The sequence below is a fragment of the Pseudopipra pipra genome, chromosome 3, assembly GCF_036250125.1.
Source record: "Pseudopipra pipra isolate bDixPip1 chromosome 3, bDixPip1.hap1, whole genome shotgun sequence".
In the NCBI taxonomy this organism is placed as follows: domain Eukaryota; kingdom Metazoa; phylum Chordata; class Aves; order Passeriformes; family Pipridae; genus Pseudopipra; species Pseudopipra pipra.
Window position 1 is genome coordinate 98,174,013 of NC_087551.1, and position 13,728 is coordinate 98,187,740.

General features: G+C 38.3%; 1 long non-coding RNA gene across 2 annotated transcripts in view; it reads left to right on the forward strand.

Annotated features, from left to right (window-relative positions):
• LOC135412067 (uncharacterized) overlaps positions 1 to 13,728 on the forward strand; it is a 107,774-nt gene that overhangs the window by 83,855 nt on the left and 10,191 nt on the right. Inside the window, exons 7-10 of one of the 2 annotated variants that reach the window (XR_010429483.1) lie at positions 5,248 to 5,380; positions 6,031 to 6,094; positions 7,450 to 7,636; positions 9,319 to 12,813. This is a non-coding gene — a long non-coding RNA (uncharacterized LOC135412067). The remainder of the gene's footprint in view (positions 1 to 5,247; positions 5,381 to 6,030; positions 6,095 to 7,449; positions 7,637 to 9,318; positions 12,814 to 13,728) is intronic. The other variant, XR_010429484.1, reaches the window with a different exon arrangement.

Consider the following 13,728-nt stretch of genomic DNA (forward strand, 5'->3'; position numbering starts at 1 on the left):
GGTTTGGAGATTTGGCAGGGAGCCAGCTTCAAACCATATCACACCACTTATTAATTTTCAGCAAAATAACACACAGCAAATTGACGTTGAGATATTTCTTAATTAAATACATCCCCTAAAAGAAAATATTTGGGTGGGATTCATCTCATCTAATTTTTAGCCATCTGAAAGTTGAGTGCTTAGCCTAAGCTAGTCACTTGTGCTCCTCTACAGTAATGTAGAGAGACTGCAATAGAGAACAATTCATGCAGTCTATCTCAGACACCTATCCTAAAATGGGATGAATTGCCATTTGGAGGAACTTACCTTTCTCCATTTACTATAAGGGGAACCTGGACAAATAGCTTAGATGAAACTCATAACTTTAAATTACTAAATGTAGTGAAGATGAATTCTACTCTAAGTCAATATAATACAAATAATACATAAAAGCCACAATGCACAGGTCAAAGTTAATGCCATTGTGATGAAATATGTATTTTCTTGGTTTTGATAAGAAGAATGTAGGAGTTTTGCATGTCAGGAAACTTCAAGATTTGCAAGGGCCCTAAACTATTAATTTCCTTGCTTTCTATTCTGCTAGTTCTGGTGAGTAGCTACTCTGTTTATCATGGAAGCCTTTTCATGTGGCTTTTAAAAAAAGGATTAAGTGTTTTTTTTGTGTATGGGAGCAGTCATAAGTCCAGAAGTAAGAACAGCAGCATCTGTTGGATTACCTGTGACTTACGCTAAATCCAGTTGCGTCTTTGAAGGCATGGTAGTGATTGTGCTATCCACATTTCCACATTAATTAAAAAAAAGTCATTATTCTTCTATTTTAAGTAGAATCTCTTCCCTCAGCTACAAGGGTTTTTTTGTGAAAGAGGACATGTCCAGCAATATTACCTTGGTGCTCCCTGCCTCACATGTTGAGATCCTTTCCCAGTTCTGACAGTCTCCTTCCTGGGACTCCCTTCCCATAGGGTTGTCTCTCTGGGCCCCCAAAACCCTGCTGGTCACCTCCTCCTCTTCCCCACCTTTTGGTGAACAGTGAAGAAAGGATGTAGCTTTTCAAATACCGAGGAACAGATGGAGCAGTCACCTGAGGACAGTAAGTTACTTATTGCTGCTTCCAGAGGATATCAGAGTCAAACTGGTCAGAGAAGCAGATCCTGTAGGATCATGAAGAAGTGCCAGCTATTTTACTTGTTCCCAAAAGTTTAAACTACAAAATCTGTAAATCTTCAATGAAAAAAAATTACCTTCCTTTTAATTCTTTAAATTTTATATGTATTTATTTGTATTGTGTACTGGTTTCATCTGGGATAGTTAATTTCTTTTCAGTAGCTGGTCCAGTGCTGTGTTTTGGATTCAGTATGAGAATAATGTTGATAAAACATTGATCTTTTCGTTGTTCCTAAGTAGTGTCTATCCTAAGTCAAGGACTTTTTTGTGTCTCATGCTCTGCCACTGAGGAGGAACACAAAAAACCTGGGAGGGTCCATAGCTGAGACGGGATGTTCCACATCACAGAACAACATGCCCAGTACATAAACTGGATGGGGGCTGATCAGCTTTTGGAGATGGGGGGCTGGCACTGGCAAGCAGATGGTGAATAATTGTATTGTTCACTATTGTTTTTTCTTGGGTTTTATATTATTATTGTTGGTTGTTTTGATTATTATTGTTATTGTTATTTACTCCTATTATTATTATATTTCACTTTGTTTCAATTATTAAACTGTTCTTATCTCAACCTGCAAGTGGTTTTTTTGATTCTCCCCCCCATTCTACTGGGGTGAGAGGTGTGTGTGGAGTTGAGTGAGTGGCTGCTTGGTGCTTAGTTGCCAGCTGCTCTTAAACCATGACATGTTGCCATATTAGCTGTTCAGAAGTAAAGCAACAAGCCTGAAATTTTATTATTTCTAAGCAAAAGTATTTTTGTTAATTTAATTTGTTTAAAAAATAAGATTTGGATGGAGCAGAGTTTTAAATCATTATCACCAGTTTTAGTGTCTCCTACATTATAATAGTTCACTTCACATGGGTACTACCAAACTTAAAAGTTTTACTCTGTTCATTGTAAATGTAGCTTTGGGATAGAACATACTGTTTGTTCAGCAAATACATCTGTGTGTGTGTTTTAAGTAGACTAAATATACATAGACTTTAGGTAAATATAAATAGAGAGTATACATAATAAATTAGAATGGCCTTGACTACCCCCTCTTCTGAAGGAGATTTGTTGTAAATTGAAATTCTGACTATCAAGAAAGTTCACAAAAGCTGTTTGAAGATGAACTTCTTCAAGGAAGATCCAGAGAAGACTCAGTAGCAAGGGCAATACTGTTCAATGTGGAAAACTGAAACACAATGTTGTTAAAAAAGCAAAGACAAATACAAATCAGTGAACACAAATATTTTTCTAAAGCTTTGTGCTTTCTCGGGTAGATTTCCTGAAAACAATCGATAGAAAGCCTGGTTAATTCATACTAAAGTCACATTCACTGAAGTCCGAAAACATGGCTTGGACTTCATAAATTACTTTTGCTTCATGCAGTGGCAATGATGCTGGAACAGGCATGGAACCGGGAGGCACTTTGCAGCCTCAGACAGGCTTGGCAGTAGCTCTTCCATAACTGAATGCCAACAAAAGGGAGACTCTTTGGCATGCACATGTAGCAAGGCAGGCATCACTTTATTGTCCCAGTAGCGTTAAAGAATTTTGGTTTTACATTCTCACTGCTAATATCATCAAATGTTTATGGAAATATCTAACAAATAACTAATAACACACACACATGGGCTAATGAAGATTAAAAGGAATAAGAATCTCTGTGAATTTTTAATTTGAAATCTAAAGAAAATTTTATTAATTAAATTTAATGACATTGAATATTTAAAGTTACCTTCTGTTTGACATTTTATTTTAACATTTTTTAAAATGTCATTTTATAACTGTATATCTTTCCTTCTTCAAATTATCAGCAATATTATAATAAGAAAATCTTGGACTGAATTGGCAAAACTCCTTCCTGTTGGAGACACCACTGATTAATTTGTCCCAGTATCCAATTCATCACATTGATTAAAAAATCCTGTTTAGGTCATCACTAGAAATATTTCCACTGTTCACTTTTATAGCACATTAAATCCCAGTATCTCAGAGTCTTTGGAAACATTAATGAATCTTCATAGCTTAGGTATGAAATATTCCCCATTTAAAAAAAAAAGTAAACCTTGTGACATAAAACCAAGCTTTGGTTAAATACCCATTGCTTCACTCAATACAGGAGATAACTAGATGAAATTCTCTGACCTGTTTTATGCAGAAACATCAGACAAGATGATCTAATGGTCCCTGATGGCTTAAAAATCTATGGAACTGCCAAATAACTTCTGCAGGGCCACAGGATGAGTGACTGAGAGCTATTGAATTGGACATATCAATAGGAAACAACTGAAAAATTGCCATGTTCCTCTCTATCAGTATAAATACCAAAAATATAGAAGAAAATTATTTACTAGGAAGAATTCTTGGCTCATTATATTTGATTATGATACACTATTTCCAGGAACATTGCTCTTAACAAGTGAGACTACTTGTTAATCGGTAATATTAAAATTTTGCTAAATCTATTCCCTGATGGATTAAAACCTTTTCAAATTTACACAAAGAACATATGTCACAATAATAAATAATGAAGGATATACCTGGATGCATAATCCCACAGTTCTATTTGCAAATGCAAGTGAAAAGAAAGCTCTGTAGTCCTCTCTGAGAGAAAAATATCTTACATAATATTATGGCAAAGCATGGTCCCTAATGACCTGCAGTGTCAGATGTTCTGACACTGTCAGACTTCTAACAAGGTCACCATGAAGAAGAAAAACACTGTATAGTAAAAGAATGAAATAGTCAAGAAAATCTAGATTAACATATTACTTTTGGTCTTTCTTTGTGAGAACACAGCATTGATTATTAAATGTACAGTATATTTTACAATGAAGTCTTAACACAACTACTTTGAAGGACTATATTGAGTCAAAGTATTTAACTGTACAATAAACTTGAAATTGTTCTTGCTGTATCTTAAGAACTCACTTGTAAATTCATTTTATAATATATATATTTAATGCAGTTTGCTGTAGACAAATCTTTGCAAATATTTTCCCCTGTTGTCAAAACTTTCATCAAAGAGAGCAACAGTAGAAGATATTATTATGTAATGCTCTGACACACACATTGCACCAGTTCAGCTTTCAGGTGGAGTTTTACATATAATTTCTTGTTTTTCCTGTGACATACAGCTCTGTGTCTGTGTCTATGATCCTCCATCTGCTGTTATCCACTACTTAGCTGTCGCATTTTGGTATGTGCTTGCTGAAAACTCTGGGTGACAGAAATGTTATATCACTGTTGGAGAACCAGTTGCTTGAAGAAAAAATAACACTCAAACCACCTTGCAAACAGCCCACTCAAGCCCAGTTGTGTTTGAAACCTGTCCCTCTCTGAGGCTGACATACTTTGCAGAGGGCACAGATGTCATCCTAGTGTTGAAAAAGAGCTGCTGCAAAGAAACCATAGCCTCTATTTGTCTGTTCAGTGATGGATTGCTATTCAAAACTTGCAAAACCACACTGCGCCTGAGATTCCCAGCCTGCACTGAGACAACATGGTCTATTGTCCTCCTTCCCCACACATTAAGGGTAGATTAGCTTTAGAAATAAAATGAAGCTCCTGAAGTCATTGAAGGCAAAGTATTTAATTAGGTCGAGTGATTAGTTTTAGGTCATGATTACTTTTCTTCTGTGCGCAGTGAGAGACAACATAATGAAGTTGCCACCATTTCTAGGTTTTTGAAGACAGCTGTCACAGAAATGGTAGAAATTGTTCCAAAGCACAGGACAACTTTCCACAGAAGGGTGAAAACCAGTGAGGCAAACATTTATTTAGGATTGGAGCTCAGTAAATGATGCTAACATTTCATAAGGGTTTCACTGGAGCACAGTCTGATCAATATCAGAGGAAAAGTCCCATTCTTGAGTCTGCTGTCACACCTCTTCAACTGCTGTGCAGAATCTCTGTCAGCAGCCTCACCAGCCTTCATGTTGCTTGAATCACAAAAACAGGTTAGCTCGAGGTTTTTTATCAATATATTATTAATAAATTTTAGCCTATGACAATTATTAATAATTTTTTCATTTACAAAGCTGTGCAATTTGATCTGTAAGTACAATGCCTTCCGTCTCCCATTACCAACACAGGGACCAACCCAAACCTGATCTCAGAAGATTGGTTGCCAGATCCATTTAAAGTTTCTGCGTGCAAGTAAGGATAAACAGTGAAGATGGATGCCACTCCCTGTTATTCGCAGAAGACAGGATGCCATCAGGGAAGGTAATGGTCTGTTAGCTAGTCTGTGAGGGCCAAGCAGGGGACAGGAGAATATGGACATGCCAGAGACAGTGGGAGCAGCAGGGAGGGGAAATGCTCCTGGAAACGGGACAGCAAATTGAGTGAGACTAATGTAGGGATCAAGAGGGATGCAGAGGAGAGGCAGACAAGCGTGAAGATGAGGACATGGAGTCAGAGTCCAGGGGAATGTGCTGTAACAGAACAGAGGAAAATGCCAAGTAGGAAACTGTGAGAAGAGGAGGAAGTATGGTGGTAAAGCAGATGCTGCGGAATGGGAGCTATGTGAAACCATGGAAAGAAAATTCAAGCAGGTCACTGCTCACGCAGCAGGGACAGAGAAATCTGAGCCTCAGGAGTTCCTAGCAGATAGAGTCTCTTGGATAAGTGAGCAGAGAGGTTGCATTTCTGGTAGGGTTTTTAAGAATAAACTTTTTTAAAACCTGCAAAAATGCTAAAAAGGAGATAAAAGGGACATTTTACACTGATGTTAAAATTACTGACTATTTTGGAAGCTTATTTTTTACAGATAAGCCATTATTCTGAGAACCGGAATTGTCAGACTTTGTTTCAGAGCTATCGTTACAGTATATAAGCCAATATAAATCAATTAATTGCCATTGTTGCCTTTCTAGAAAGAGCTCACTAGAGATATATGCACTTACATGTGAATAAACTTAAGCCAGATGTATTTTTAAGGTAACACACACTTCTTCATTCTGTTACACAAGAAAAATCCTTCTCTAGAGTTTAAGACAACCAATGGTGTCAGAGTGTGTTAATACTGTACAGTCCAGTGGCTCTGCCAAGATTTATCTTTTAAAAGTTTGCCAGTGTTATAGTGTACTGCTATTTTACGGTCCAGTAACTTCCAAGGTTTATCTTTTTGCAGAAATCCATATAAAAGTTACAGCATCTTGGACAGTTTTGATAGGAAGCATCCATAATCACTGAAAGATTGAAAACTATTTGAAGCTGGACACACTAATTATCTTCATTGCTTTCACAGCAGGTGTCACCTTTTACTTTAGAAATGCACCATGTCAGAGTCCCCTAAGTAGGGAGACCAAATTTCTAGACTGATGGAGAGCATTGAATAAACTTGAGGGCAGATGGTTTAGAAAAGGTTTCAGTTTTCCATGACTTTTTCAGTTGTGGTCTACACATTAAAAAGAATAAAATTTATGCTGAGATTCTATCTAAATTGCCAGAACTTTTGTGCTATAGAGGAAACCCTTAAACACGCTGTACTCTTGCTCAATGACACCACGAGTCAGGTAGAAACCTGGTTGAAGGCCACTGAATCTTCCTCTGCGAAGGAGAGGAGAGAACAAGGATCAAGAGCTGGCTAAGTTTTGGTTCTAGTTTTTTCTCTCTTTAAGCAGACCTGTTCATCCACAAAAGAGGAAATAATCTTTACTAAAAACTGATCTGGTGTAGGGTGGCCTTTAAGAACTGAGAAATTGAAAATAAATGCTGAGGAGCAATCAGATACCTGTTCTGCTGTTGCAGTTTCAAAAATATTTTCAGTCCTAGCGGCAGAATTGTTACATCGTAGCAAAGCCAATATGTAACTGTTTTATTAATATTTATTTTTAAAACATCATGGTTTTTCAGGCTGCTTCATTTTTAGTACATACAACACATAATTGTTCTAAGTTATCATGATAGTTTTGAGTTTTCTAGAATATCTGTTTTCTAAATATTTACAGAACATGAAAATTACACAAGATATAGTTTGTCTTACTGTGTTTATATAGTCATTGATAAACCACTGGGTTTATTCCAGTTTAGGAAAACTGGATTTTTTAAGGACTTCTCAAAGACCATTAGTTGGGATGTTATGCAGTAACTTCTGAGATGGCAAAACTTGAATTGGACAACTTTATTTACATGGCTTAGTAGAGTCATTCCATATACTGTAACATGTTCACAGAGATATTTTTTATGAGATCTTTTTCAAAGTGAATATAGGGTGGCACACTGATTTTATTCATACATCATTCACCAAATCACTTTCAATCACTTACCAGCAGTCTTGGTCAATTAAACAGGTCCCAGGTGACCAAATGATGGGAAACATGATCTTATCTCTGTGAAAGGAGGATCCAGGGAACTACAGGCCTGTCGGCCTGACCTCAGTGCCAGGGAAAGTCGTGGAGCAGATTATCCTGAGTGCCATCATGCAAGATGTGCAGGACAATCAGGGGATCAGGCCCCTCCAGCATGGGTTTAGGAAAGGTAGGTCCTGCCTGACCAACATGATTTCCCTCTAGGACCAGATGAGCTGCTTAGTGGATGAGGGAAAGGCTGTGCATGGGGTCTACCTGGACTTCAACAAAGCTTTTGATACTGTCTTCCACAGCATTCTCCTGAAGAAGCTGGCAGCCCATGGCTTGGACAGGGGCAGTTTTTGTTGGGTTACAAACTGGCCGGATGGCTGGGCCCAGAGAGTGATGGTGAGTGGTGCTGCATCCAGTTGGTGGTCGGTCACTAGGGGGGTTCCCCAAGGCTCAGTACTGGCACCAGCCCTGCTTATTATTTTTAGCAATGACTTGGACAAGGGGATCAAGTGCACCCAAAGCAAGTTCCTGGATGACACCAAGCTGGGTGGGAGTGTTGAACTGCCAGAAGGCAGGAGGGCTCTGCAGAGGAATCTGGGCAGACAGGCTGGGTCAATGGGCTGAGGCCAATTGTATGAGGTTCAATAAGGCCAAGTGCTGGGTCCTGTACTTGGGTCACAACAACCCCATGCAGCACTATAGGCTGGAGGAAGAGTGGCTGGAAATCTTCCTGGTGGTAAAGGACTTGGGGGTGCTGGTTGACAGCCAACAGAACATGAGCCAGCAGTGTGCCCAGGTGGCCGTGAAGGCCAATGGTATCCTGGCTTATATCACAAATAATGTGGCCAGCAGGACTAGGGAAGTGATTTCCTCCCCTGTACTTGGTACTGGTGAGGTCACACCTTGAGTCCTGTGTCCACTTCTGGGCCCCTCACTTCAAGGACGACATCGAAGTGCTGGAGCAAGTCTAGAGAAGGGCAATGAAGCTGGTGAAGTGGCTGTAGCACAAGTCCTTCGTGGAGCAGCTGGAGAAAAGGCAGCTTGGGGGGAAACCTTATCAATGTCTACAACTGCCTGAAAGGGAGTTGTAGTGAGGTGGATGTCAATCTCTTCTTCTGGGTAACGAGAGACAGGACAAGAGGAAATGGAGTTTTAGATTAGACATCAGGACAAATTTTTTTCTTGAAAAGCTTTAAAAGCATTGGAATGTGCTGCCCGGGGAAGTGCTGGAGTCACCATCCCTGGAAGTGTTAAAAAAATTTGTGGATATGTCACTTGAGAACATAGTTTAATGATGAACATGGTGGTGGTGCTACATTGACAGTTGCACTCAATTTTAAAGGTCTTTTCCAACCTTAAGAATTCTGTGATTCTATGATTTGCTGGTGCTGCTCTTACTACCTGATGTCTGTAAGCTTTTTTCTGCAATGTTTCAACTTTTATGGTAGGTTTGAAACATCGGCTTCTCAAATACTAGCTGAGATGTAAAGGAGGAACTTTTAAACACTCTTCTAATGGAAGATTTCAAAGAGGTGATGAGACATGCAATGGAATCCCAATCAAAGAATTAATTTCAAGATCACAGGTGCAAGGCACAAGACTCTGAAAGATACATTTTTCTACATGAACAAGTCAGGCTGCATCAAACTCTCCCTCAAAGAATAGAGAAACAAAAATAACTTACAGCAATGAGGTGTTGTAGCAGAGTAGTAGAAAACTCTCGTTCAGGTGCAAGAAATATGTGATAATGTGGGTGTATGTGAGTGCATGGGAGGATGCACCCATGTGAAGACCTGACTATCTTTTGTCACTCACAATTATACAGTGCTGTTGTCCTTTATGTGACTCCTTCTGTTTCAGGCAACTAAAGACACACGTGAGGAAAATGAACAGTCCAAGATCATTTTTCAGTAAGGCAATATATGTATTATTGTTTGAAATTCATGCCTCAAACTATATGTAGAAGTCATCATCATTGTAGAAGACAAATATCCTTGACCATGAAGGAAAGATTTAATCTCCAAAATGTATGGGGTTTTTGTCCTAAATCAGATGTCAGCTGCAGTTCTTCTTATTTACCCATTGTCCATTAGTTCCTAGTAATTCAGTCTGTATGAAATCATTTTCTTTGAAGTCTGTTGCCAACTCATTAAATGTTCTAAACTTTCCAGTACATGGATTTATGAGCAATTAAGAATTTCTCAGACTCAGTAGTCAGGAAATATAGCTCATTATCTGTTGCAAAGGCATTTGGCCAATTTAAGGAGATTCTTCAATTGAAAAAATGTTGTTTCCTAACAGTGTTACCCAGTTTCTTGCTTTTCAGATATTTTGTCCCAAACATTTTTTTTCACACCCTACAATGTCTCTAATGTGAACAGCTCTTCCATTGAAAAAAATTGCTATATTTTACCTAGCTGTTTTCAAACGGTAAATTTACTGAGCTTGTCTAATGGCTCTGATATAATGGGTGAAAAAACTCCATTGTCTGAGTGCAGGTCTTGAGACATATATTCAGACAAATGTTTTACCTTATTGCCCTTTTCTCCTTATTCCTGGCAATATATACACAGTATGTTTGTGTTAACGTATTTTCTCCAAAATCCAAGGTCCTGCAGTTCCTTCTGCCAACTCTGCCATTTATTCGAAATCTCTATCCTTAAATGGCAATTTTCATAGACCTACAGGAAATGTATCTGAGTGTGTCACTATATAAAGTTAGATTTTCTGAACCTTTCATCTTCTACCCCTTGGATAATTTTCCTACTTGTGTTAAAGTAGCGTCATTTCTGTTGAAAGACTGCTCTTTTTGAAATTTGTCACCAGGTGGTTCTCTAAACTTTATTAGCACTTTCTAGCAGTACCTTTTATTTACTGGACAATTCTTCAATGCTTTGAGTTGCTGGTGGTGTTAGCAAAGCAATCACACAAGCAGTTTTGAAAGATCTATTATCTGGGTGCAATTTTTTGTGAATGGACTTGCTGCTCAGATTATGTTCAATGCTGTTTGTAAAAGCATCACAAAAAAACAGTGTCTGAGTTAAGACCTGTACAAAACCATTTAAGTAATGCTAGAGTCCAGCCAGGGCCAGCTCTCAGCAATCTGATATGAGCAAAAGATGAAGTCATGGTGCAGAGCAAATCACACGTGCTACTTGGTCATGCACAAATCTCAGTAACGTCATTCATGTACAGAAGTGTTTGCAGTTTCAAATCCGATTCATGGTGAAAGTATTTACTATGCTTATCCTCAGTTCTAGGTAAAAATCTCAGATATCTTTAGGAAAAAAAACTGAACCCCCCCCAACTTCTCCTTGGCTTAAAACAAATCACAATTAACCAATTTGTTAAACTGTTTTCTTCAGTGCTTCCTGAACAGAATTTCTGGTTCTTTGTAACCCTTAAACTACTGCCTGCCTGAATCTTCTTTAGAAGGTTGGTGAAAAGTGTCATCGTATGTATTTCCAGAATGTGTTTTAAACTGTTGACTAGTACCTACACTTTAACTTTTTCCAACACCATGCAAGACCACCTTAGGCTTCCCCAAATCTACAGATATCTGTATGCAAGATGTAGCTATAACCTCTTACTAAAAGCCATCAAATTTTTAATTTCATCAGAGTTGCATTGTGCACAGGTAGCTAATCACTATTAAATTAATAAATAAATAAAGAGAGGAAAATAAAATACATTTAGTTTATTTATAGACAAATGTCCAAAACAAAAAAGGAAAAAAAAAGATTTCATGGTTTATTTTCCTTCTCTGACAAGGAGCCTGCCTTCTGTCACAAACAGCTCCTACTTCTAAAGGCTATTGATAGGCAATATTAACAGCATTTTACCACTCTTCTTGATAGTATTGTCATACATATATCATATATACATACTGACATATCATCTAGATGTATATGAGTATAGATGAATGTATGCATATGAAATATGTACACATACATGTTTATATATGTACATATATATACAGAAATTCAGGTACTTCAAATGATAATGAATGGTTTCCCAGGCCTCTGCAGTATGCATAGTATAGGGTACAACCACCAGTTTTTAAGTATTTCAATTCTAGCGAAAATAATATTCTGTATGTAAAATACTCTCCTTCAAGGTAGATTTTCTTAACAGTCCTTTTCACCCAAAACTGCTTGCCTCACAGTAAGATCTTTCAGTTTCAGTTCAGATTAAAGAAATGAACCAATGAGAGAAGAAACAAAATGCAGAATAGCCCATCTCTTTGTGTAAAACATATACAACACACAAACACTGTCAACAGCCTGGCGTCCTGTCCCAGACATTTCTAGCAACATGTATTAATAAAAAGCCTCTGTATGCAATGACAGCACCTTGTTAAAGCTCCAACATCAATCATGTTTTTAAAGGAATTTTGTTTTGCATGTCCCTAATTGAATCCGTTGAAAATATACCAGAGAGGTGAGACACATTCTTTGATTCTTTTCTCCTCTGGCTCTTTAATTACCCTTCCCTGAAAGGAACAGACATTGAATAATAGAAAGACTATTACAGGAAAGTTTCAATAGAACACTGAAATATCTCACTACTGAGATTTTTAAGGGATAATATTTTTACTTAAATTATCTTGGATAGACACAACTTTGGAGAGTGAAAAGGTAAAACCACTGGCAGAGCAGCTGCCTGTTTGATGTCAGGTGCAAGCTTGAGAATTACCCACATGGCCCTGCCTGCAGAAGAAAATGTACTCTGACAAGTGGAGGTCAGATAAAACAGTTCCTCTTCTCAGCCCTCTGTTGGGCCTCTCACTTATTTTACAATTTTTCTCTCCTACCATGACTGTCTTAATTGTGACACTTTTGATGCATATGAAGAAAAAATGGCCCAAATTGGCTCTGACTGCTGCACTCCAAAGGGGTCAGTATACTGGAACTTGATTTTTTCAGAGAAAGCTTCAGCCTTTGCTGCACAAATCAAAATTTAGCTAAGAAATTTAGGGTTTTCATTTCAATTAAGCAAGAGTGCAGCACTCTGAAAACCATGTTCACTGCATATTAGCACATAAGTAACATAATTATTTCAATACCTTCAAAAGAATAATATAGCAATTTTGTTCATCAGTCTGCCGCTGTATCCTGTACCTTTGGTGATCTGTTGAACTTTTGGCTTTATCACATATGCATTGCTAAACCCCCTTGAATAGTTACACAGTACAGTTATTTTAAGTAAAATAGATTTGTCACCATTCTCTCACTCTCCTTGCTGTTACCTAACAATGGCAGGTGTGCAAAGGCAAGAAACTGCTACAAGCCCCACTTTGGCTCCACACAGAACACATGGAATGAAAACTGAGAGATGGAGCCAGATGCCGCAGAGGTAACATCGTCTTTCGTTTATCGTCTCATCTCATTCCTCAAGGCAGCCAATCTTCTATCCCCTCCGCGCCACTGACAGTAATCCTATGCGAAGCAGTGTCACCATGTAACCATTAAAAAGAAGGAGCAGTAGCAATAATACTCAAGGTGCCTTTCCTATCTTTCCTTTTAAAAAGCTCAAACTTTGGAACATTTTGGGAAATAAGAACGGTTATATCTGCTCTGTGAAATCCAATCTTCACTGCAAAAGGAAACAGGCAGAGACAGAGCTACTAGCAACTGTTCTGATTTTTTAAAAATCATGCTGGCAATATTACAGGGAAAGATTACAGATAGTTGTGTACATGTATACAAGCACACAAACAGATAATTGAGAGACAAGAACTACACTGACTTTTTTTGAGAAAGTACCATATGAAAAGATAATGACTAAAAACTCCAGACAAGTAGTCCCTACAAACCCCCACACCTGGTAAGCTGTAGCTCCCATCTGCCATCCTCCTTGCTTTTCTCAGTGCAGTTTTCTTTGAACAGAAATAGTGTATATTAGTGTCATCATCATATTCAAGCACACTGTTGGGATTTAGATAATAATGCCTCTTCAGGTTGTCAGTGTGAACATGAGGCACACTGATGTGCAGACATGTGCAGAGAAAACGCAAAGTCAGAGGCATGGCCAAAATGTGTGCCTGAACATCAGCCTCTTTCAGCTTGAGGGGCCCATGTGTTTGTATAAATAGTCATATCCTGACAAAGAACACACATGCTTTCCACTCTCAGCCAGTGAAAGTGTGTCATGGGCACAATTGCTTTGAGTGCTGTGTGAAGGAATGTACCACCAGCTCCCACCTCAACCTACCAGACACTAGCTCACAGACATTGCAGACATCACTTGCACCACCAGTGAAAGTTTTAA